Genomic DNA, 22944 nt, shown 5'->3' with positions numbered 1-22944 from the left:
ATTCCTATTTCTCTCTATCACTGCACTGATACACATCATGTACTACTGACTGGTATAACAGTGTGACAGACAGACAGAGGGACTCCTATCTCTCTATCCCTGTACTGATACACATCATGTACTACTGACTGGTCTAACAGTGTGACAGACAGACAGAGGGACTCCTATCTCCCTCTATCACTGCACTGATACACATCATGTACTACTGACTGGTGTAACAGTGTGACAAACAGACAGACAGAGGGACTCATATCTCTCTCTATCACTCTAAGCATGTGCTGTTGGTTTAACAGTGACACAGACGTATAACGGAACTCATTCTATTCTTCTTCAGTTCTAACACTACACATACCCAGAATCCCCCACACTGTATTATCTGAGTATTATTTCCTATCTCTCTAATCTCCCCCCACAAATTGGACACTTTCTCTTTCTCCCTGGGCTTTTTATACAGCCTATGTGTCATCTGTGATCTTTGACCTATCGTTGTTCTCAATTAGCTGTCCCTTGTTATGATGGCTGTCTGCAAGCCAGGATGGAGAAGCCTGCCTGATAACTGAAGTCATGGGATTCTTTTTCCTTCTTCCTTCTCCATTCCTGACATTATTTTAGCCACTTTGCGTAAATTCTATAACAAAGTCATAGCTGGATTAGTCCATTGCAATTTGCTCATCTCTATATATGAACAGTTCAGAGTCAAATATACAGAGAGTTTCCAAAATTGTTGTTTATTTTGCAAAATTTAAATTTCCATCAATTAGTTTAGGTAGAAAATAATTCCTGATAGTCCAGCACAGAACTGTAAGAGGATCTGAAATCTCCCAAAAACAAAAGGAAAAAAAAAATATATCCAAGCAGAAATATATAAGCAAATGCTGACCAATAACTAAATGGAAACAGGTTGTTAAAAATTAAAAAAAAAAAAAAAAAAAAAAAAAAAAAAACTGCTGGTATTTTTCTGAAAACAGCGCCTCTCTTAACCATGGGCAGTTTCTAGTATTGCAGTTCATCCTGGAATGTTGTTGAGATGTAATACCAGGCACATCCTGGAGACAAGTGTGGCGCTGATTAAAAAAAACAAACAACTCGCACTGGTCCCCCATGTGAGATTCTATTATATTTCAGGTGTAAAAATGTGCAATTCTATCCGATACATAGACAGAAAATAACCCCAAGAGATACAAGAGACCCCGAGAACACGTAACGCAGTCAGCACTATTAAGGGGAGGAAATTTCCACTCGGATTTAGTGGATGAGGTTTCTGCATTCGTGCATGTTATCCCACTGGCTAAGTCTGAAGAACAGAAGTTGTTATTAGCGCAGTTAAGTGCGGTATAATCTCCTGTGAAGGAAAAAGATTATATTATTAAGTATAAATAATAATTAAGTAGAAATATATTATTATTATTATTTGAAGTCTCCTACAGAGTTATCCTGATGGAGGACAATAGATTGTCCCTATGACCTCCATGATTTCTCAGTACATCAGTAAAAACAGAATGAAAATCTAAAGTAATAATACTATGAGTAATGGGAAGGGTCTCAGATGTTTCATTCCTCCAGTCTAGGGGGGGCAGGGTCTTGAAGTCTGGCTCTCATGGGGGAGGGGGGGAGGCATGAGGAAGGTTGGATCAGGGAATATGAAAGTGTTGTTGTGACGTTAATGATTGTCATTGATATCTTGTAGTGAAGCTGCGACAGCATTTGTTGCAATGGGCTAAATGCAGAAAGTTATATTGATGGATATCGCTGAGATGACTTGCTGCAGAGAATTGTCTACTGATGCAGAATTTGCCTAAAGAGAAGGCCATGAGTTGGTTCCAAAAGTTTCTCGGCACGGGATGTAGTTCTGGCCGGAGATGGAGGAGTAGGAGCAAGACATGAACTCAGGAGATTATCCCAAACTTCGGAGGTACGTCTCAAGAGTAAATTGAATGCAGTAGATCCTAAATGTTTAGTGTTAGGTTGCTACAAGTCTTTCAAGAGGTTTGAGTTATGGGTCACCCTAGCAATGTTACGGAGAGTCGTGGCTTTGAAAGACTGGTGAGGTTCACAATAGTTCCTCATAGCTGGAAGATCTATGCCTCCATCAAGCTTGGTGCGTACCAGAGCCACATGTGCCATAAGTGGTGTTTTCCATTTCCAGATATAGTTAGAGAAAAAAGCTTGTATGGATTTGATGAATAGCTTAGGAATATAGATTGGGAGCATCTAGAGTTCATATAGGATCTTCAGCATGACATACATTTAGATTATGTAAAGGAGTTGCTAAAGGAGCAATTCCCCAGTAGCTGCTGGAAAACCCTGGAGGAAGGGGCACAACAAGACAGTGAGCCCTAAGTTGGACCCACCACTGCCCCTGCCTGCTTGTCTCACTGTCCTAGGTGGCAGAGGACAACTGGTCGAAGGGCCCTTCCTGAATAGGTGACAACACAGAATGAAGACAAGACAAACAGCAACAAAGAAAGGTCAGCTAGCCAAGGGTCCGCTAACAGTTGAGCAATGCAGTACAGAATCAAAATAAAAAAGAATAGTCAAAAGGGAAGCCAAGGATCAGAGATAAGTAATACAATAGTAGTAGACAGAGGAGCTTAGCAGGGACAAAGTCTAACGACAGTCTCAATAGCCAGCATGGCTGTGTGGGCTAATGGCTTGTATATAGGAAGCCAAAGACCCTCCTTAGGCTTGATTGTGGACAGGCTGTCAGTCACACAGGCCAAACTAGAATTAACCATTTGATCATCAGAGAGAAACAAAGCAAAGAATCACAATGAGCCAGCCTCCTGCACCGCAGTGTGGAGGGTGGCACAGAGACCCGAACTGGCAGAGACATTACAGATGAGTGGAGTAACAAAATGTCATAAATTTGAAGAAGACATTATGGGACATTATACTTTCTGGAGGCCACCTCGGTATGTTACAATGTGTCCAAATGGGGCTTTCTACTGTGTGGGAGGAGCTTTGCCGTGGGGGGAGCCATCAAAATTTTTCTATGGGGCCCAGTCTTTTCTAGTTATACCCCTCCCTATAATAGAGGACACAGAGAACATTTCTACTCCCCTGACTTACAGGGTTCTTGTCATTACCTGCGCTTATAGTGAAGCATTTGGTCTGATCTCCTTTACATTTCACAATGCTTGCGGTATTATTTTCATCAGAAATTAATGGAAGACACTGGAAACCATTTTCAACAACTGAAATTAAAGAGATAAAGTCTTAAAAGAAATAAATCAGAAATCTCCCCGGTAAGAGGAGTATTTTGGTCAGAACTTTGAGGCCGTATTCACCGCTCAGGTGTTTTTTCTGAGATGCTCATTCTTCAGTCCGTTTCGCCTCGCGATTCGTCCTGAAGACACACCCTCCTCCGGACTAGGCCCATTCATTGGGCATAATCCAGAGCGGAGTGCGCGGCTGGATGCCGTTGCAGTGCAGCGGCTTTCAGTTGCGGTTACCCGGTTTTTGGAGCGGAAACTGAGGCGGCCTCAGTGCGAATAGCTGAAATAGTCCTGCTGTACGTGAACATAAATTCATAACAGTCATTAAGCCATGTCATTTTTCGGGATAAAAAGTAGTTGATGTGTTAATGGAGGTTACAAACTATGTATGTACCAAATTTCATCCAAATCCGTTCAGCCGTTTTTGCGTGAGTGACTAACAGACATCCAAATACACAAACTTTCACATTTATAATATTAGTAGGATATAAAACCAGTACACATACGGTCAGGTATTGGTGCGGTGCAGTTATCCTCCCTGCAGCAGGTGGAGAAATATTCCAAAACGGTATTAGATTGACTGATGCCACATTGTCGGAACAGTCCACAGAACGAGGACATGCTGGTGGTGATACCTAAAATAAAAAAAAAACAGAAATAATAAATAATAATAATAATAATAATAATAATAATAATAATGTTAAAAGAACATTGAAATTTACAACAGTAAAATAAAATAAAAACAGTTTATTAAAAAATTCTGTAAAACAATTTAATCAATTCAACGAAACTTTAATATATTAAAAATATACAGTAACATATTACAGTACAGTATTATATTATATTATATTACATTTACTGCTCTGTGAGTGGAATACTAAAAAGTTAAAGTCTAACTCTTCTATCTATCTATCTATCTATCTATCTATCTATCTATCTATCTATCTATCTATCTCCTATCTATCTATCTATCTATCTATCTATCTATCTATCTATCTATCTCCTATCTATCTATCTATCTCCTATCTATCTATCTATCTATCTATCTATCTCCTATCTATCTATCTATCTATCTATCTATCTATCTATCTATCTCCTATCTATCTATCTATCTATCTAATCTCTATATTATAAAAATGAATTCTTGTCTGTCTGTCTGTCCGTCCGTCTGTCTGTTCTCTAATGCGAACCAAACGACTGGACCGATCTTCACCAAATTTGGTACAGAGATACTTCAGATATCAGGGAAGGTTTAAGACAAGACTCCAACTTGCTTGGACATACCGTTGCTGAGATACAGCATTCCAAACACAGTGCCCCCCCCTTAGCCAATACAAACCTGCAAGACTTTCACTCATATTCCAACTGCAATACACACGGTCACTCCACATGCACAATACAACACTGATATCCAAGCTGAGATACACACATCAGATGATTAGATACACAGATCAGCACACAGTATCACACGCCAGAGGATTAGATACACGCGTCTGCACACGGTCCCACACACCAGAGGATTAAATATGTGCTTCTGCACACAGTTCCACACACTAAAGGATTAGATACTTGCGTCTGCACACAGTTCTACATGTCGAAGGATTAGATACACGCGTCTGCACACAGTACCACACACGGGGGGATTGGATACATGTGTCTGCACACAGTGCTACATGGCAAAGGATTGGATACACGCATCTGCACACAGTTCCACACTGGGGAGAATTAGATACGCGCATCTGCACACAGTACCACATGCCGTAGGATTAGATACGCACATCTGCACACAGTAACACATGCCATAGGATTAGATTTGCACATCTGCACACAGTAACACATGCCGTAGGATTAGATACGTGCGTCTACACACAGTTCCACACGCTGTAGGATTAGATATGCGCCTCTTCACACAATACCACACAGGGGAAGAGTAGATACATGTGTCTGCACACAGTACCACACTTTTGAGGATTAGATACACGCCTCTGCACACAGTACCACAAGCCATAGAATTAGATACACATCTCAGCACACAGTACCACACACGGGGGAGGATTAGATACGCGCGTCTGCATAATGTACCACACGCCAGAGGATTATATACGCACATCTGCACACAGTACCACATGCCGTAGGATTAGATACGCACATCTGCACACAGTAACACATACCATAGGATTAGATATGCGCGTCTACACACAGTTTCACACTCCAGAGGATTAAATATGTGCATCTGCACACAGTTGTACACACCATAGGATTAGATACACACATCTGCACACAGTACCACATGCCGTAGGATTAGATACGTGCGTCTACACACAGTTCCACACGCCATAGGATTAGATACGCGCCTCTTCACACAATACCAAACAGGGGAAGATTAGATATGTGTGTCTGCACACAGTTGTACACGCCATAGGATTAAATACACGCGTCTGCACACAGTACCACATGCCATAGGATTAGATACGCGCATCTACACACAGTTTCACATGCCGTAGGATTAGATACGCGCCTCTTCACACAATACCACACAGGGGAGGATTAGATACGTGTGTCTGCACACAGTACCACACTTTGGAGGATTAGATACATGCCTCTGCACACAGTACCACAATCCAGAGAATTAGATACACGTCTCAGCACACAATATCACACAGGGGAGAATTAGATACGGGCATCTGCACACAGTACCACATGCCAAAGGATTAGATACGCGCGTCTGCACACAGTAACGCATGCCGTAGCGTTAGATACGCGTGTCTACACACAGTTCCACGGGCCGTAGGACTAGATACGCGCCTCTTCACACAGTACCACACAGGGGAGGATTAGACAAGTGCGTCTGCACACAGTACCACATGCCACAGGATTAGATACATGCGTCTGCACACAGTACGACATGCTGTAGGATTAGATACGCACCTCTTCACACAATACCACACAGGGGAGGATTAGATATGCGCATCTGCACACAGTTTCACACACCAGAGCATTAGATAAGCACGTCTGCACACAGTACCACACTTTGGAGGATTAGATACATGCCTCTGCACACAGTACCACATGCCAGAGAATTAGATACACGTCTCAGCACACAGTACCACACAGGGGAGGATTAGATACGTGCATCTGCACACAGTACCACACGCCAGAGGATTAGATATACCTGTCTGTACACAGTACCACATGCCAGAGGATTAGATATGTGCATCTGCACACAGTACCACATGCTGTAAGATTAGATATGCATGTCTGCACACAGTTTCACTTGCTGGAGGATTAGATACGTGCCTCTTCACAAAATACCACACGGGGGATTAGATACTTGCATCTAAACACAGTACCACACGGGGAAGGATTAGATACAGCTTTACTCCAGGTATCCATAACAACTGATCACAGGTTTTTCACTGACATCCAAAATGAGATACACATAATCACATGACGCTTATGGACATACACACAAACCACATACAAAATACACCAGTGCAAAACTGGACAATTCTTATGGGGCCACTACACAAACATAAAATTTAATATACCCGTGCAAAGCCGGGTCCTCCCTCTAGAATATATATATATATATATATATATATATATATATATATATATATGCTATTATGTTGGGGGGTTGGTGAACATTTTGTTTGTACTTTATTAACCTATCTAACTCCCTTTTAATAGAAAACAGGCTGTAAAGTTCCCATTACCAATGGTGTAACGAAGTATTACCAGGGAGACTCTGCCCGTACAGTCAATGTAGTGTATATAGGGGTGAAGAATTTATCAAAGGGCGGGGGGGGGGGGTCACTACAGTTTTCTACCTCCTAGAAAAATGATATTTCAGGTATTACAAGAAAGCTGAGATTCTCGGCTTCCATAGGCTGACAAAATTTCTATTGTGAGTTATTAGTTAAATAAAGAGATTTCAATAGTTTCTAAAACACACACATTTTACAACATGAACTGCTGTATATTAAGTTGAAATCATTGACTGGTATTAACTAGTGATATCTCAGGTTCTTGCATAGCTAGTACTTCTATCATTTTTCTAGGTGGCATAAAACCAGAGATACGGCCATTTGCATTGATCATCCCCCCTTTGTAAATGCTTCATCTTTGTGCCCGGACATTCCCTAGTAACAGCTCAGTTAGAGGGTTACTCAGGAGAATGTTACAGTCTGTTTTATGATCAAAAGGAAGTTAGATAGGTTAACAAGGTATATTACAAAATGCTCCCCAAACACCTCCACTTTAAGTTAGAACAGCGGTGGCTTGAACAATGGACAGCACACGGGCGTTATCCACTTTCTCCTCCGTCATCTGCAACCGGCCCAAGTTATATAAAGCGCAGTCTTAGACTAGACCTTCTGATGCTGTTTGATAAATCTCTCATATCTTTAGACTTCTGGTCTAACTCTGCACAATTTATTAGTTGTCATCTTGGACAAGTCGGTTCACAATAAACTGAATTTGTCTTGAATATTCCAAATTGTTCAGTATTTAATTTGGGATTCATCTTGGAGGATCTAAAATGGTCTCCGCAACTTGATTTGTGGTCTTTATAATGTGGTTCAAAGGAATCTTAAAAATAAAAATAATTCATATTCACTTCTTTAGCGCCTCCTCATGATGTCCAGAGATTTGCATCTTCCGTCTCCGGGCACTCGGATGCTCTTCTGTGACGTCATGTGCCCGGGATCAGTGCTGAGGCCTGTGATTGAGCCCCATCAGGGACGTGGACGTGCCAGCCAGGATGACGTTTTACCAAAAATATAATTTGAAGGCTTTTAGAAAATGGAAAGAAAATCACAAAAATTCACCTGATGAACTAATATATCGCGAAAATGATGCAAAACAGACATCGGCGTATTCTGGACAGGACTCCGCGGGTCCTGTACAAGTAGTGCCGTTTAAATTATAACATACAATGCAATTCAGACAATGACCTGCAGGGGGAGAAAATGATACATTTTGTTAGTAACATGATGTCACATGACCTAAAGGGGTTTAATGACTTTATCAGACTGCCTAACTAATCCTGTGACAACCGGGCGCAGGTAGAAGGAGGGAACCATTACTTGTATCTATTCCCAGCACCGTCCTACCAGTGAGAATTACTACTGAAACCGAGCGGGAATCTCCTGTAACTAGGACTTGCTACAAAAATACATTTATCAAAAGAAGATACCACTGCCCTTCATACCCCCCCCCCCCCACACCAATTGTCTCTATAGTGATGATCCAACCCATTTACATCTAATATGTTCCCATTGAAGTGAATGACGAGACAAGTCCGTCCACCTCTCCACTCACAATGGCCGCAAGGTTCAAGGTTCATGAAGAACACAAATCTATAGTCTATGCTACAGTCATTGTACACAAATATATACAAAGAAATAAGGAACCATAAGGGGGAACTTACCAGGGTGAACCAGGGCCAGTAATAGACAAGCAAGTCCAGTGAGGTCCTTCATATTAGCAGCTGGTGTGTAAGAATGTCTGACCAAACAGGAACGTGCCGCAGTTATATTGTGTGGAGAGGTCGCAGCAGCCGAGCCCAAAAAATGGAGGAGGGGTCATCAGGATTAATGGTGCTAATAGTGACCGTGCTGACATGTGACAAAATATGTTCTCTGCAGAGTTATGTAGAAGTTGAGATGTTGGTTTGGAACAGGTTTAGGCAGAATTTTAGCAAAACTCTATTTCTCTCTCCTCCCTGTAAGGTGTTTGTTACATATTGTTACAACATATCGAGGAGGGGTCATCAGGATTAATGGTGCAATTAGTGACCATGCTGATGTCTGACAAAATATGTTCTCTGCAGAGATATGTAGAAGTTGTGATGTTGGTTTGGAACAGGTTTAAATTCACTCAGAGTAGGGGAGTAATCCTACCCAAAAAGGGAACGTATTAAAATATAGCCTTTATTATTTCCGTTAAAATATCCAAAGGACAAAACAAAACAAAAACCCTACCACTTCCCCCATTAAAAAGAAAAGATATAGATGAGAAAAGGGGCAGGCTAGGTGGAAAGTGTGCTGCGGAGTTAGGCTCAGCTACTTTTGTTTTACATTAGCTGACCCCTGATTTAGGAAGCTATACATGAAGCCTAGATTGTTTCACTACATATAGCACTTGAAGGGAGCAGAGACGTTCACTAGCTCACCCATGTAGTTGGAACCTACTCAATTTGTGTCAATATAGGTCACCATTCACACTCCCAGACCAAGTTCACTAGGCTAAGTCACACTCTTCCTTCCTGAGTGAATACAATTAATGAATGAGGGTACGCACCCAAACATCAGTATTTCAAGTGTAGTTAATTTTTTTGGAACAGGTTTAGGCAGAATTTTAGCAAAACTCTCTTCTTCTATCCTCCGTTTAAGGTGTTTGTTACATATTGTTACATAGATACAGCACTAGATACAACTCCATTCCATATATTCAGCACAGAAACCAAGATCAGCAGATAAATAAAGCTCCAGCACCAAATTTATTGAGATACCATTTAAAAGCAAAGATGGGGCGCTGAGTAAAACAAGCAGAAAACAGCAACACACCGATATAGAAACCTCTAAGTAACTTGTCTTCACCATAGAACATAGAACATGTATCAGAAGGTGAAAGTTACACAATTTACTTTATTTGAAAACATTAATATTATTAATATTATTTAACATATGGAAGCAACATATCTCCAAAAAGTTGTCACAGGGCCACGTCCACCATTGTGTATCAACCCCTCTTCTTTTTATTACAGTCTTTATATGTCTGGAAATTGCTGGAGTTTTGGGAGAGGAGTCCTGTCCCCTCCTTGTGTCATGTAGGATTCTCACTCGCACAATTCCTGACTCTTCTTTGCAGATTTCTTATTTCATAATGCGCCAAATGTTTCTTATTGGTGAAGGGTCTTGGGTATACAGAACACGTCATTGTTGGTTTTCATAAAGAATTTCAAATTTTGATTCATCTGACCACAGAAGATTTTTCCCTTCATTTTGCTTCAATACACTTTGGCCTCCAGAAGACGTCGGCGCTTCTGGATTTCGTTGATATTTGGCTTCTTTTATGCATCATACACCATTTGCGTATTGCATGACAAGCTGTTGCAAATAACATTTTTTTTAAAATATTTTTTATTTTTCCAAGAATACTAAATTTCATATCTTTACTTCAGAACACGAATCTACAGATTTAATATCTTCTTACTATATATATATATATATATATATATATATATATATATATGTACATATACTTTTTATATCCTTTTGATGGAAAAACATTACTAAAAAGAAGATACCAATGCCCTACATAGTAGCTGCAGAATCCTATAAATAGTCCGACAAATAAAAAAAATCAGCTAAACTAATGCACTAAAACTCGGCTTCTCTTTTTTTATACTTGGACCTCACCAGCCAGAAAATGGACAGAACAGGATCAAATTCACAAACAAACTATTTTCTTCTTTAAGCAAAAAAAAGTTTTTTTTTTTCTTTAACCCCGTAGTATGTTAAAATAATCACAATTTCTCCCTTAGTCAGAGATGACTCCAGACATAGATAGACCTGTGCAAAATGATCATCTCACGTGACCACACATATGGAAATTAGAAAATTTAAAAATGACTCACTTTAGGAATTTTAATTTACCAATAGCCGATCTTGAGATTTCAGGATCAATTTTAAAATTCAATTTCCGATCATTTTTCAGCCGATCCCAATTCCGATCCTAATGCAAGTCAATGGGATTTTTTTTTTTTTTTTTTTTTTTTTTAAGATCGTTTTCAAAAGCTATGAAAGGTTACCCAAAAATACATACAAGTTCTTAGAATGCATAGAAAGATCAAGGGGACACTTAAATGGCGAGGTGTGTTTGCACATGCTGTTTCCAAGTAATGAGACCTTGCCAGCTCGAGAAAAATGCGAGAGTAAGGTCAATGCTTCTCTATGGGAGAAGTCAGTTTTTGCATAGCGTGAGCTGCCAGCTTCCCCAAGCAGTATTTGTTGGGCTGCCACGAGATGTGTTTGCAGCTGAACTTTCCAAGTCCTGAGACCTTGCCAGTCCCGAGCAAATCGCTCGAGTTCATGTCAATGCATTCCTATGGGAAAAGGCACTTTCCGCACAACGCAAGTTGCCAGCTTCTTTGAGCAGCATATGATGGGCTGCCACGAGATGTGTTTGCAGCTGAACTTTCCAAGTCCTGAGACCTTGCCAGCCTGAGAAAAATGCAAGAGTAAGGTCAATGCTTCTCTACGGGAAAAGTCACTTTTTGCATAGCGCCAGTTGCCAGCTTCCCCGAGCAGTATTGGATGGGCTGTGATGATTGCCGATAGCTAATATCGTGCCTGAGTTTCAGGCATCATGTTAGCTTTTCCCACAATGATTGGCCAGTAGCTAAGCATTGTGGGAATGAACGTCAGACCTCGATCTCGCCTAAGAAGATCGGGATCGGAATTCCGATCGAGATTGTGAAATTTGCTCTATCGCCTATCAGAATCCGATCTTTTCCCATCTCGATCGCTCAACCCTATTTACCGATATTTTATCCCAATATATCTTTTTTTTTCCTAAAGAATTAATAAAAAAATGTATCTAATTCACACGTTTTGTAGAATCCGGTTTCCATAATTCCAATTGAATTAAAATCAGTATTCTAAGATATCCCATTATTTTTTAACCATGTGTTCTATCTAGGAGATTATTTTACCAGGACAGGATTTGAGCTTCCAGAGAGAAATATCTTCTCCAACAAGACAATGATAACCCTCTCTTACCCACAGGACGTTGCAAATATATTTTCCCAAATCTCACCTGTCCTTTTTATCCATATAATCTCTCTTGTCATTAAATCAAAAAATTTCTTCGGAATTATCACCGGACTCTTCTAAAATCTGTAAAGATCTTGAGGCCGCCATACCATTGTACCTGAGCTGATCTCGGCCACTATTGAGAGACCAATCTCAGTGCAAATTTTTATTTTTGTTGCACACAAATTATTCAATAAAGTCACCAGATTTATCTGTACTTACCATATGACCTGACTATACACAATAATACCCACATTTTTATATGACTCATTCTGTTTTAATTGTATAAATAATACCCCATGGCCTCCCCCCAGTAGAGTTGAGCTGATCTTGAGATTTCAGGATCAAACGAACACGCCCACACTCCCCTTAGCCACAAGCCCCGCCTTCTCCCAGCATCGGTAACACTAGCCTGGGAGGCGGGGGCGTGCACGGCGCTCTGCAGGACTGTCAATGAGAGAGAAGAGGAGCGAGAACAACAGGGAGCGGCAGCGGATCTGTGCAGGTAAGTTGAGTGATCGGGATCAGAATTCCATTACCGATCTTTTTTAGACAGGATCAGAACTCGATAGCGATCGTGAAATTTACTTGATCGCCAATCGGGATCCGATATTTTCTTATCCCAATCACTGAATCCTACCCCGCAGTCCAGATCTTGACCTCAAGCTGGTATCTTTACAGATGTATTCTAATTACAAAACTGAATATTTAACAACATTTTTATCTCTAGTCAGTGGCTTAACTAGGAATGGTGGGGCCCCGTGGCGAACATTTGACATGGCCCCACCCCCCAACCGAAACCAGAGATCCTGATCCCAATTCTGATCCTAATGCAAGTCAATGATATTTTTTTTAATGATCGAAGATCGTATTTTAAAAGCGATCCTATTCACTACACAGCATGGGGTCCAAAAATTGAACGATTTAATTGTTAGACTAAATTTTAAAAAAAATCCGCCGGCTACTTAGTCCCCCTGGTCTCCACTTATCTGCACAGATCCGCTGCCACTCCCCGTTGTTCTCGCTCCTCTTCTCTCTCATTTACAGGCCTTCAGAGCGCCGTGCGTGCCTCCACCTCCCTAAGCTACTTAAAGATGCTGGGAGTAGGCAGGGCTTGCTGTGGCTTAGGAGAGTGTGGGCGGGTACTGGGAGGGGGGAGACATGAGTGCATTCCTTATGTACCCAGTACCCACCCACACTCTCCTAAGCCACAAGCCCCGCCTTCTTCCTAGGTCTGTAACACTAGCCTGGGAGGCAGGGGCGCGCATGGCGCTCTGCAGGTGTGTAAATGAGAGAGAACCGGACCGAGAAGAACGGGGAGCGGCAGTGGCAGCGATCTGTGCAGGTAAGTTGAGCGATTGGGATCGGAATTCCGTTCCCGATCTTTTTTAGGTGGGATCGGAACCCGATCGCGATCGTGAAATTTACTTGATCGCTGATTGGGATCCGATCTTTTCCTATCCCGATCGCTCAACCCTACCCCCCAGGTCCAGATCTTGACCTCAAGCTGGTATTTTTCCAGATTTATTCTAATCAATTACAAAACTGAATATTTAACAACATTTTTTTAATCTCTAACCATCTTAGTGGTGACAATCTTTTGTCTTAATCAATTGTCAATGAATATGATCATGAATGCAAAAACTTGTCAAAAACCCGGCCCCCGAGCATGTATGTGGCACAGATGAGTTGAATCCGGAACATACCTCCCGCTGACCGGTACTGTGGGACACAACCCGCAATCTGGGACTGTCCTGCAGAATCTGGGATGGTTGGTAGGTATGAAAGTGTGACAGACAGACAAAAGATACTATGATTTGCTCATCCCTTTAATAGAAGGTGCACCACTGATACTGGCAAACTTGGAATGGGAATGGTGGGGAAGAGAGAACATTCTTATATGACAAGTTCAGCGTTGAATATACATAGAGTTTTCCAAAATCCCTGTTTATTGCACAATTTATTTATTTTTTCATCAATTAGTTTATAAAGGAAATAATTCCTGATAGTCCAGCACTTCTACCCCGCGCAGAGAGAGAAAACAGCGCCTCTCTATCCATGGGCAGCTTCTGGTATTACAAGTCATCCTCAACTGTTATTGAGATGCAATACCAGGACGTCCCAGAGACAAGAATGGTGCTGTTTTGTGAAATTCTATTATATTTCAATCATAATCTGTGCAAATCTTTCGGATACATATACAGAAAATAACCCCCGAGAGATACAAGAGACTCTGAGAACACGTAGCGATGTCAGCACTGTTGAGGGGAGGAAATGTCCACTCGGGGGTTGTAGCGCTTGCCGTGGAGGTTGTTGTTTTTGCAATTGTAGTAGATGAAGCTTCTATAGTCCAACATGTTATTGCAAAGGGCAATTGTCCGGAACAGAACTTGTCATTAGCGCAGCCCAGTACGGTATAATCTCCTGTGAAGGGATACGAATATATTAGTAATACACATTATTAGGGGACCTGCTGTATGGGATAGAAGTTTCAGAATTCCCGGTGTTCCTGCTGGGGGTCTATAGGACCCGGCACATTGGGGTCTCCCCTAATACTTCGCTAAGGATGTGTGCAGTGCCCATAAGTGACATCTTCTGCACCTCTCAGACATGGTGATGACCTGAAAGCTGAAGATCAATCTAAAGCTCTTTGTATATCTCGAGTTTCTGCTTCTTCAGGATGATGATGTGGTCACCTGGAATAGTAACATCTATAACAAGCAGTATTCTTCTTTCTCACCATTTCTCAGACACTTGGCCAGTGCAGATCGCTGACTATTTATGTTGCGTCTATTCATACACTGCGCAGCCAGAAACAATATGGCTGATGGTCTCCTCCACCTTGGAACAAGTTATTTTACAGCCAGCAGATATGTCTTTACAGTTTGAAGTCTGATATCACATCTCACTGTTTCTAAAGTCTTGGTTTTCTGCAGTCAATTATAAAATATCTGCCCAGCCCTGTCTCCAGTTTGCCTTGTCCCCCGCCCACTGCACCTTACGTTTTAAAAAGTGGCAAGTGGGTAACAAAACAAGAAAGTGTTACATTTCTGGTGTAAGTCATAGACATTTAACAAAGATGCAGAACTTGTAGGCACTTTTCTGGTGCACAGGCCATAGTAATGTCTTTCCTTTTCCTTTAAGACTCTAGAGATGGGTGAACCTCTGAAGATTTGTTTAATCTCTGATTTGATAGAGTGGACCTTCTGGTTTATTTTGGTCCAAATCTTTTTTAGATTGAACCAGAAGTGAAATTACAGGAATAACAAACATTTATTCTCATCTTCCTTCTCCTCTTCTGGTCCTCCTCCTGGTGTCTGATGCTCTCTCTCGGCTTCTGGGGTGATCTCATGTGCCTAAGATCACTTTGATTTGACCTCCGTGGTCACATGGGGGGCAGCAAGTGTCATGACATCATTTCAGGCTTCATAGGAGACCCTGGACCATTACATTACCCAGGAGACCAAAAGAGAGCACCAGACACCTGGAGGAGGACCAGGAGAAGTGAGGGAAGGGAAGTATCAATGATGTCTGACGAGACCCCAGAGAAGTATATGTAGACCAATCCACGTTGGGTTTGAAATTTGCAACAAAAAGTTTACAAGTGACATATTAACAAAGCCCACACAAATTTTTGAAAGGTGTCACAGCGAGGGTGAGCTCTGATACAGGCTGGTGTAGATTTCTGGGTAGGCTCATGGTTCTCAGGAGGATGTGACTGATTGTTCCCTAGGTAAGCTATAGAGGTATTTCATGATTTGGTTATGGTAGGGGGCGGGATCTGACTTTTTGCCTCAGGCAGCAGCGTATTTAAGTGCAAATAATACAGAATATAATCCTATAATAGAGGACACCGAGAACATTTCTAATCCTCTGACTTACAGGGTTCTTGTCATTACCTTGGGTCATATTGAAGCATTTGGTCTCATCTCCTTTACACTTCAAAAAGCTTGCAGAAATATTTCCATAAGAAACTAATACAGGACACTGGAATCCATTGTCCCCAACTGTAATTAAAGAGATAGAATAAATTGCCCATGTGGACTCCCGCAAACGGATTACCAATACAGATGTGAAAGAGGCCTAACACGCCCATTGTCTGTATATAACACGACCATTGTCTGTATATAACACGACCATTGTCTGTATATAACATGACCATTGTCTGTATATAACACGACCATTGTCTGTATATAACACGACCATTGTCTGTATATAACACGACCATTGTCTGTATATAACACGACCATTGTCTGTATATAACACGACCATGCACTGACTTTTTTTTTTTTTTTCATCCACTGCCTGTAAGCAGAATGAATGACAGCAAGCAGAGATTTCAGGAATTGATACAGAAAGTACATTGGAGAATTGTACAACTTTATATTATATAAACAATAACATCTGTCTCTCAAGATTCGGTCTGAAATGGGACAACTCCTTTCATAAATTACATTACAAAAATGATCCCCAAGCTCCTCCCTACACAATAGTGAAAAAAGTGGAAGGACACAAATACAGTCACTGGACTTGAAGGGCCAAAAATGTGAGAACCTCTGAAGTACTGAAATGTCACCTTGTATGTATATAATATATAAGCCCAATACACATACAGTCAGGCACTGGTGCGGTGCAGTTATCCTCCCTGCAGCAGCTGGTGAATAGGCCCCCCATTACAGAAGAGTAACTGGTGCCGCAGTGTTGGGACTGTCCACAATCCGAGGAGATGCTGGTGACTCTGGAATCTAAAATAAAAAAAAACACTAAAGTTAATAGAACATTAATATTTAAAACAAAAACAAAAAAAATAAAAATAAAATAAAAACAGATTTTTTCAAGTTATGAAAACTTTTACTTATTAAAAGTATACAGTAACTACAATCAATGATGTACAGGGGGGCCATAAAATAACCTCAGGTGTTTGGAGTTGTGTGCAGGCTGACCCAATGGACGGAATTGCCTGAAAATTTGTATGTGTGCTAATCAAGACATGGGGAAACAGACAGCATGAAAGAAAAATGTAATGCAAAAACTCCCCACCAGGGGATAATGTGGCGCTGTACCTGTCTGTCGATACTTGAGGATGTCCCATTTGGACCACTGACTAGCATGACTGTTCAATGTGGCCGCCATCATGCATGGTGAGCATGGTTATCCTATGCAGAACGTGCTCGACGCTTGCATGTAACGTCTCTGGTCAGATGCTGCGCACTTCCAACGTGATGCGGTCTTTGAGGTCAGGCAGGGTTTCGACATTCCCCCGATAAACGCGCTCCTTCAAGTGTCCCCACAACCAGAAATCACAAGGAGTGAGATCCGGAGAGCGCGGTGGCCACGCTGTAGGGAATGAGCGGCTCAAAATCCTGTCATTGGGAAAATGTGCACGAAGAGCGTTCTTCACAGGATTTGCAATGTGAGGAGGGGGCTCATCCTGCATGAAGGTGATCGTCTGCAGACATTGCCGCTGTTGGGGAACCACCACTGTTTCCAGCATTGTCTGCTGTGACCGAACAGGTGGCAACCCCAGTTGGGCCCAAATCTTCGAAAAAGAGCGGTCCGATCATGAACGATGAGGTGAACCCACACCAAACGGTCACCTTGGGCGAATGCAGCGGAACCCCCTCGAGCGCACGCGGGTTTTCGGTGGCCCATAGGCGACAGTTCTGTGTGTTGACCGCTCCACCGGATATTCCATGGCCAATTGGTCTCCACTTCCACTCTGGCCAGAAACATTAATGCAAATGTCATGCGGGTGTCATTGTCACCAGGAAGCAGTTGGTGATGAAGGCTAATTTTGTATGGGTATGCCCGCAAGACTTTTCACAGAACTTTCCACACAGTACTTTATGGGAGGCCCAATTGCCTGGAAACACTGCGTGCACTGCAGTTACCGCTGTGACTACTGGTGCAGCAATATCCTCCACGACCTCGGTGCGTACAGGTCGTCGGCCGCGGCCTGGTTGCACACTCAGTAACCCAGTTGCCTCAAAATGTTTCATCATTTGTCTCAGCGATGTTACAGACATTGGGCCGGCACCTGTATGCAGGTCTTTCAAATGATGAAAAGCTCTCAGGGCAGCTGTGGCGTTCCCGGCATTCTCATAAAACAACCTCACTAGACGCGCACGATCTGGCAAAGAGACAGGCATCGTGACGACTGAGTGAGACCGAGTAAAGAATAAGGGACGTTTACTGTACAACGCCACATTATCCCCTGGTGGGGAGTTTTGGTATTATTTTTTTTCATGCTGTCCATTTCCCCATGCCTTGATTAGCACACATACAAATTTTCAGGCAATTCCGTCCATTGGGTCAGCCTGCACACGACTCCAAACACCTGAGGTTATTTTATGGCCACCCTGTACTATTACGCGCTTGGTCGCTAAGGGGTTAAAACACAGGAGTGTGACTTTATGCACAGCATGAATTGCTCCATATTAAGTTGAAATTCCCAACAGTGATATCTCAGGTCCTCTTATAGCTAGTATAACATATTTTACTAGATGGTATAAAACCAGAGATACAACCATCTGAAATGCAGAAATAATTCTGTCTTAGGCTGTATTCACACAGAGTAACGCCAGCCGTTTTTTTTGTGTGCTTTTTGCACATAGCGCCGCGTTAACGCCGCGTTAACGCCGGGCAACGCCACCGCTAAATAGCGCGGCGTTAACGCGGCGTACACGCGGCGTTAACGCGGCGCTATGTGCAAAAAGCACACAAAAAACGGCTGGCGTTACTCTGTGTGAATACAGCCTAAGTTTCATACAGTGCAGTCCTCACTAGACTGTCTTACATTGCATCAGATTTAAAACAGTGTTTGATGCTGTTTGGTAGATCTCTCATCTCTTTAGAGCAGGGGTAGGGAACGTGCGGCTCTCCAGCTACAAGACTACAACTCCCAGCATGCATACTTGCTCTGCTGTTCATGGAACTCCCATGGAAGTGACTGAAGCATGCTGGGAGTTGTAGTTTCACAGCAGCTGGAGAGCCGAAGGTTCCCTACCCCTGCTTTAGACTGTCTGGTCTAACATTTCACAATTATTAGTTTGTAGTGTTGGACGAGTCGGTTCATAATGAACTGGATTCGACCTTAATATTCTAAATTATTCCGTTTTTAATTTGGGATTTGTCTTGGACAACTAAAACGGTCACCATAACATGATTTACAGTAAATTATTATACTTTGGACCTTTACCTATTATACTCCTGGGTCTGAACAGTAGGGTTGAGCCGATCGTGAGATTTCAGGATCGTTTTTAAAATCCGATTTAAGATCATTTTCCATTTGAACTCGATCCCGATCCCATTTATGATCCGAATGCAAGTCAATGGGATTTTTTAATGATCGAAGATCGGATTTTAAAAATGATTCTACTCACTACACAGCATGGAGTCCAAAAATTTGAACGCGTCAATTTTGGGACTCCACGCTGTGTAGTGGTTAAAAAATCTGCCAGCTATTTAGTCCCCCACACTTACCTGCATAGAATCACTGCCGCTGCCGCTCCCTCTTCTTCTCGTTCCTCTTCTCTCTAATTCTGTCTGCGCCCCCACCTCCCAGGCTAGTGTTATGATGCTGGGAGTAGGCGGGGCTTGTTGTGGCTTAGGAGAGTGTGGGAGGGTATGTCAAATCTCAGGTCATGAATCAATATTTTGTACTTTTATACCTTGCTACTTTGTATGTTGCAAATACTAATTTTTCCTTGCTATTAAGTGCTGATAGCTTTAAACAAAGAGTGTAAACAAGATGGTACCAATATCCTGCTTGCCACACCTTATGGCTGACGTCTCAAGCTGGAGCTGAAACTGAATCTGTCTGGACATTGAAGCAAGAGCCAATGGGGGATGGACAGCAGCTCAGGATTGTCAGAGAAGCTTCACACTATACTATGCATTAAACCATTCCTTTCCTTTCCTGTATAAATATGTGTGACTTGAATAAACACCAGCAGTGCTGTTCGGGCAAAGGGCAGAGATAGAGGGCATGGGCTGGAGATGAAACGGAACACTGTGTCTGTGTCATTCTTAGCGGCGTGCACGCATGCTCTTTAATTTGGACTGACTGATTGACCCTGTATTGTCGATTCACGACCCCGACAGGTACAGGGTGCATCTCTCACGTCTCCCCTCCCAGTACCCGCTCACAATCTCCTAAGCCAAAATCCTTGCCTTCTCCCAGCATCTGTAACACTAGCCTGGGAGGGGTGTGCATGGCGCTCTACAGGCATGTAAATTTAGAGAGAAGAGGAGTGAGAACAACAGGGAGTGGCAGCGGCGGTGCTTCTCTGCAGGTAAGTTGAGCGATCGGGATCAGAATTCCGTTCCAGATCTTTTTTAGGTGGGATCGGAACGTGATCATGAAATTTACACCAATCAGGATTAGATCTTTTCCGATCCCGATCACTGAACCCTACTGAAGAGACATAGTATAATAATTTCATATTCAGTTTTATCCCAACACTGCACAAAACAAATCAACCTTTATTAATTGTTGCAGTTTCCACCAATATTGCACCATGTCTCATTCCCCAGCACCCTACGCAACTGCTGAGGCCATTTGGGCAGTCACTAGAGAGAGATTGGTGATGTCACTCACTTATGTCACCAGTCTCTTTCCACCGACTGTTGAGGCTGCTGATTGGAAATGAAGCACAAAGTGGGAACCGAACAGCCTGTGGGACACCAGAGTGCCAGGGAATGTTCTTTTTGTTTCCGGAATTTATCCAAATCCAAAGGGCCTCTAGATTGAGGAGTCGGTGGACTGTGAGTGTGATGGAGGCGGCTGTGGTTTTACACAGGGCTGCTTCCATGGAGAAGCCTACTCTTATTGACTGTTACTTTTACACTTTTTTTTCGGAGCTGCTTTCAGGTCCCGATCTTCCCCTGCTTATCCGGATGACACTTTACCATAAATAGAATTTTGATACTTTTAGAAAATCACAATATTTTACCCCGTGAACCAGAATATTGTGTAAATGATGACAAGCAGACATCGGAGCCAGCTGGACAAATCACCGCGGGTCCTGTACAAGTAGGGCCGGTGTCATTACCACATTGGATGCAATTCAGACAATGACCTGCAGGGGGGGGATAAAATCAAACATTTCATTACAACCATGATGTCACATTACAATATTTCATTACAACGTATAGATTATCTGGGGTGGGTAAGGTGAGAATTACAAAAGGTACGGAAAAGACGTGAGATAAAGTGTTTTTGCTGTGCTTTTTTATTCCTCTGTGTTTTTCTGCAACGTGTTTAGTTGTGTTTTCACCGTGTGTAGCCTCAGCCTGAGACAAGGGGCATTTCGGTCAATTTTAGCTGCTGAAGTATTTTCCATATATATATATATATATATATATATATATATATATATATATATATTTAATTAAAAAAAAACTGAAAAAAATCTATGAAAAAAAAACACTGAAAAAGAAACAATGTTTTTTTTGCACATCATTTTTTAGCTACATTTTGATAAATAGAGACTTAGCCTAAAGCTGAGGCCCCACATTGCGGAAAACCTGTTTTGCTTTTTTTGTTGCAGTTTTTTGAGGCAAACCCAGGTGTGGATTGAGCAAAAGACAGAAATCTAAGTCTTCCCTTTGTATTTCCCATTCTTCTTGTGGCCACTCCTGGGTTTGGCTAAAAAAAAGCACAGCAAAAACAAATAAAGCGGAGTTTCTGAAACGTGGGGCTTCAGCCTAAGGGGGAATTCATGGGATGTAATACAGCGCTGATTCTAAACTGGTGGTGGAGGTGCAAAACAGGATCCTATTAACACATTGAAGTCAATGGGATTCTGTTTTGCAGCGCTGATTCTGACACCAGTTTACGTGTCAGAATCAACGCCGTGTTACATCGTGTGAATGCCCCCTAAGGCCGGGTTCACATGGGAGATTTTTAGACCACCTCAGAATCCGGTCTAAAAAATGGCTAGCCGCAACTAGATGCCGGTGCAGTGCATACAGTGCGGCAGCATCCAGTTCTGGCACTCCGCTCCGGATTAGGCCTAATCGGGAAGGAATGTCTCGAGACAGACGTCCGTGGCTGAATCAGCCTGAAGAAAGGGTATGTCACTTCTTTTTACCACGAGCGGGAACAAACTGCTCACGGAAGAAGGAAATGGCTGGCTCCAAATGAAGTGAATGGGAGGTGGGTTTTTGACCCAGATTTTGACGTGGATTCCGCGTCAAAATCCAAAACAGAAAACTGTGTTAACCTGGCCTAAAGGGGTTTACTGATGATAGCAAACTAATTAATCCTATGGTTACTGGGTTTAGGTAGGAGGAGGGAACTATTATATGTATGTAGACCCAGCACAGTCCCGTATTTGCCTCAAAATCCTGACCAAAAACAGAGCTCCCATTGAAATCCTTGGGAGCTGTTCAGGCGTTTTTCCAGGAGGCGACTTGTTCCGGCTCCCGGAAAAAGAGGCGAGATGTTCATTCTTCAGGCCGTTTCACCTTGTGATTCAGCCTGAGAACACACCTCCCCCGGACTAGGACCATTCGTTGGGCCTAATCCGGAGCAGAATGTGCAGCTGGATCCTTTGCAGTGCACCGGCATTCAGTCACGGCGACCCGTCTTTTGGACCGAAACCTGAGACGGCCAAAAAACTCAGTGGAATTAAAAAACAAAACAAAAAACATTTTATTACGTGAGAAACTTTAAATGAAATAAATGTAAAAACTCCTATCGGCCTCAGAATCCCATAAATAGTCCGACAAATAAAAACTCAGCTAAACTAACATGGACTAAGAATCGGCTTCTCATGTTTATCTTTTATTTGGACATCACTGGCCAAAACATGGACATGACGTAGGATCATATAGACAAAATCTAAATCAAATGTTATTACAATAATCACAATGTGTCCCTCAGTCAGAGCTGACTCCAGACATAG

The sequence above is a fragment of the Leptodactylus fuscus genome, chromosome 6 (genome assembly GCF_031893055.1).
Source record: "Leptodactylus fuscus isolate aLepFus1 chromosome 6, aLepFus1.hap2, whole genome shotgun sequence".
In the NCBI taxonomy this organism is placed as follows: Eukaryota; Metazoa; Chordata; class Amphibia; order Anura; family Leptodactylidae; genus Leptodactylus; species Leptodactylus fuscus.
Note: the sequence above shows the minus strand (reverse complement) of the source record.